The sequence below is a fragment of the Aptenodytes forsteri genome, unplaced genomic scaffold (genome assembly GCF_000699145.1).
Source record: "Aptenodytes forsteri isolate BGI_AS27 unplaced genomic scaffold, ASM69914v1 Scaffold273, whole genome shotgun sequence".
NCBI lineage: Eukaryota > Metazoa > Chordata > Aves > Sphenisciformes > Spheniscidae > Aptenodytes > Aptenodytes forsteri.
In genome coordinates, this window is record NW_008795041.1 from 876194 (window position 1) to 881040 (window position 4847).

A 4847-nucleotide genomic window follows, 5' to 3' on the forward strand; every position below is an offset into this window, starting at 1 on the left:
GTGGGGGGGGGACGGGGCCCCCGCCACAAGCCAAACGGGGATGCGCTGCCGCCAGTACTGCTGGGGAAGAGCGGGGTACCGAAATGCTACCCGCAAGTGTCATTTGCACTCGTCTTCCTTGCAGAGGGGTAAAATAAATCGAAATTCTAGAGGTGTTAAATCCCCAAAACACTCAGAAGTGGGTGAAGAACAAAAACATTCTTCTGGCCCTCGTCTTCAAACTGTCCTACTTGTAACTGCGGCTCTAAGGCAGATTTACCAAAGAGGGCATCAGTCATTGCACGCTGGAAGTAGAAATTGGGAAACGGGAGTAGTTTTATTATTACTTAAATCATTCATTAGTTTTCATGAACAGAACCCAGGGTCCATTCAGAAAGGAGGGACAGTGCAGTCAACAGGAGGGAAATGAGAACAAACGACTTTTTCTACGGAAGTGCTCAAAGTACAAAATCCAAGATACCTTTTTCCACCAGTCAGAAATTACAATAATTTAGCCATTAAAAGAGCAAAGGACAGCCCACGTATCAGTTAAAAAATGATCCCGGCAGGAATGAAGACTAGAGATCAAAGTACAAAATCCAAGATACCTTTTTCCACCAGTCAGAAATTACAATAATTTAGCCATTAAAAGAGCAAAGGACAGCCCACGTATCAGTTAAAAAATGATCCCGGCAGGAATGAAGACTAGAGATTAGCCTCACGGAAACAAGCGGAGGCAGCTACGTCCAGGAGACTTTGGGGAACCCAGAGGGAGAGGGAGGCCGGGGGAGCGGGGGTGCGCGGTGCTGCAGCCGGCCGTGCAGGGCTGCTGCGGTGCTGGGCAGCCAGCCATGGGCTGCGGGGCAAGCCGCGCAGTGCAGGGCTGTGCTCAGCCCCCGGCGCAGGGGCTGCGGAGGCTCACCGGCACGGTGTTGTCCTCCAGCCATGGGCTGCGGGGCAAGCCGCGCAGTGCAGGGCTGTGCTCAGCCCCCGGCGCAGGGGCTGGGGGGGCACCCCGCCGCGGTGTGTTTCTCTGATCCGCGCTCCGCGCTATATGGAGGGTTGGGGCTTTGGCGGAGAAAAAGGTGTGTTTCTCTGATCCGCGCTCCGCGCTATATGGAGGTTTGGGGCTTTGGCAGTAAAATGGAAATTTCTTGGAGATCCAGCAGCTAGCAGGCGGCCTGGCTGCATTTGAAACAAACTTAGATTTAGCAGGAAAGAATAGCAGTTGACCTGTGTTTAGTATGTCTTAACTAATAAACCCTAAATTATATTACAAACTTAGATATTAATACCACTTTACAACTAGAAAAATGTAAGTAAAAACGGTTACAGAGGCCACAGCTGAATAGTTACTTTTTTTTCAGCAATGATGCTGAAGATAACAGAATGTTGTTTAATTTTCTAGGAGAAATGACCGTTGGAACTATTTGTTAGTTGCAGTTAGGGCATGGAAGACACTGAACTGCATTATTGAATCCTCAGTCACATAATATCAGTCAGCGTTCCAAGAGTTTTAAATCCTATTGTTGTCTAATAGTATTGTCTGACTGCTGTGGCGAGTGACACAGCTTCTTTTAAGCAGTCACATACAAATCAAACGTATGGCTTTGCCACCGTGCTCGCCCAGCCTTTCTGTTCTCCTCTGTTTCAGCTACCACTAACCAAAAGACCATTTAGTTTAACTGCTTAAACAGTGCTTGCCACAGGTAACAGCCTTAACCAGGGTAGATCTTTCTAGCAGCTAATAACACTTTCCAGCAGAATAATGGAAATAGAGGCAGTTAGGAATCGGGTTAGATTCTCCCAAATCCCCCTAAAGATTCAAAGGAATGTTTTGCCTCCAAATCGCATGGGTTTTCTTACCATGTTGTGACTTAGAGTCTTAAGATGAATTCTTGCTTCAGTATTAAACTCGGGGAGATGAATCCCCTATCACTAAGGCTCATATGCCTTGAGTCCCCGAAAGGGAGGAAATTTGCTCTGTAGAGGAGCTCACTGCTCAGCTGGAGATAGTGGCAGGAGAGAGAGAGGAACACGCAGCCAAGTAAGAGCCAGCGTTTTTTAATTTCCCTCTGTGAGGACACTCTTCATGGGCCAAGCCTTCTATGGTCTGGACTCCAGTTTTTCAAAAAACGAGTCCAGTTATGGAAAATGTTTATGTCTAGGAGAGGCTGGAGAGTCAGAGGCTGGTAATAGCAGCTGAAGGTTGTAGCTGAGGTAGGCAGCCAACTCCTCAAACAGGAAGCCTTCCCTAATGAACCGTTGCTTTTTTGGCAAGAGCGTTGAAAAAATCAAAATTTTTTGGTGGAAAGGTTAAATAACTATATATTAATCTTCCCCTTAAACCTGCACAGTTTGGAATTAAAGCTATGCATGGCTTACTTATTCAAAACGGGAATCTTGTTAAATTAATTGGAAGCTTTAAAATAATCCGCTACATAGGAGTGCGCAAGTGAGCGTGTTAACACACAGAGCCTTGATCACAGAAGATATGTTATCAGCTTGCCTTTGGCAATGCTTACTAGTTGTTTTGGTATTTGCTGCCAAGTATGTGTCTACTCCTACAAAGTGCTGAGGCCTTCCTAAAACGTTGGAGAGTGAAGACTGAACCTTTCAGAGTCTGTGTGTTGTCACAGAGCGTTGAGCACTTAAACCTCAGATACTGGATAAAGGAAATCTCTGTCGGGCTTCCTGGCTTTAAGTCACTGCTGTTAGCTCTCACTGAAGGGTGATCACATGGCCCCTTGAAAGATCAAGCCTGTATGAGCATTTGGGTGGGATGCTGTTTGTGCCTTTTGCTGTAAACAGCAGTAATTGTTGCCACAGCTTACCTGGAATATGACGGGGAAAATGTGAATTAGTTTTGGAAAATGATACACAAAATTGTCCTTCAATGATGTCATGTAGGGCTTGGCCGAACTGTAAGTGACGAGAGGAATTGCTCCCCGACCCTCCACAAATTTTTGCAGATTCTCTTTAGGATCTGCAAATCGAGTTGGATTCTAATGGGCTGCCAGGACTAGTACTAGCTTTGGTGAACAAAACCTGTCATGCCTGTGTATCAAAATAGTTGGTAAGTGACCAGCACAGTTCTCTTCTCCTTGCTAGCGGTTATACTTGCACACAGCCACATTTTCTTTTAATTTAAAGCCACGCACCAAAAATCTAGTATTAAGTGCTTTTCTCCCATTGAGATTGTCATGGAAAAGACAATTTATAAGCAGTACAGCTATCAAAGGCGGCCCATCGTCGACTCTTGGGTTGGTTATTTGCAGTTCATCAGCATGGTCGTATCTGTGACCACACATTAAAACATATCCTTTGATTCCCACACTTTGTAAGGTAAGTAATTATCCAAGGCCACTGTTCATCACTTGCGGTATGTGTAAAATGCACGATAAATTAGTTCTGAAGTAAGAGAGTGACTTGAATCATAAGCTTTATTTTATTAAGCTATACGTCTTTCAAACCTAAGCATGAAATATTGCATTTTCATTTCAGTAAAAGAAAAAATCTCCTGCATCCTCAATTGTGTCTGCTGCATCGTGCTTCAAATCGCCAGATATGAAGAATTATATGCACTTATTAATTTTCAGCTTGAAGACATGTATGCTGATTTATTACTCTGCAAAGAATTAGCTGGCTTGCTGGTGCTTATGTCTCTTATACATTATGCAGAGCTGATGGATGTTCATAGCACAACTCGGCAAGTAGGTGTAGGTATTACTGTGAATGACCATGTCAGTCAGAAAATTGTTTAAAGAAAATCAAGTTTGCACAAAACCTCAAAATTGCCCATTGGAAAAGTAAAGTAGCAGCCTCAGCATTTATTATTCTCTAATGTAGTTGCTGTCATTGCATAGTCTCAGTAGCCTGTTTGGAGTAAAGCATCATTTTCATCAAACATGCAGATAAGAAAAGCACACCTCAGTTTAATTGATGGAAACATCCATTCAGAATTTCTTGAAGTGCGACCGTGTTTATTTTCCCCACTGCTCATCCAGTATTTCTTTGTATTTACCCAGCAATTATTATCTCCCCAGTATAAATCCCACCTAACCAATACCCTGCTGTCACAGAAAATCTTGAGCTGTAGCAGTGTAGCAGTGTCTCGGACTTTCTTGTTCTCTGTGACATGCAGTTTGGGATTTGTCTAATGACAGCATGTCTCTGGCGGTTCACTTCTAAATAGGCTTGGCTGTGTTTTGTCCTGATATGCAACATATGTGTGCTGTGTAACCACGTGCAAATGGTAGCTTTCACTTTGCAACGAATAAAGTACATTTGTAGGAATGTCAGTTACGTAGGGGAAGGCATGACTCACTCGGATTACATCCAGCATTGTAGACAAATACTCCTCTTGCACCTTCTAGGTGGGATTGTTCCCACTATTGGGATGCTGTAGCGGGAACTCATGATCTGCGTGTTTTGGATAACTAGCACCGTTTGTCACACTTTCAGCTGACCATTGTAGATTGTATTGAACTTCATGCTGCAAATGAGAAGCAATCCTACGGCAGTCTTGTGCATTCCTTCAGTATTCAGGAATACACAGTGTTTTACCTTTGATGTAGAATATGTCTATGTTGGAACGTACAAACTAAGCTTGTTCTCATATAACAAGCCCCGCTTCCCCTCCCAAAATAACATTAACACTGTACTAAGCCCAGACTAATAAATCCAACCCTGCTGAACGCTTTTTTGTTGCTTGCTGTGGACATGGCAGCATTCCCTCAACACCTGGGCTTGCTGGGCTATTTCTGCGCTCTGTGGCATTTTCTTAGCATTTTCTATGCATTTTTTTAATAATTCCATATAGAATGGCAGGTAAATTATTTGAGACATGGATATCAACATTTACGTAA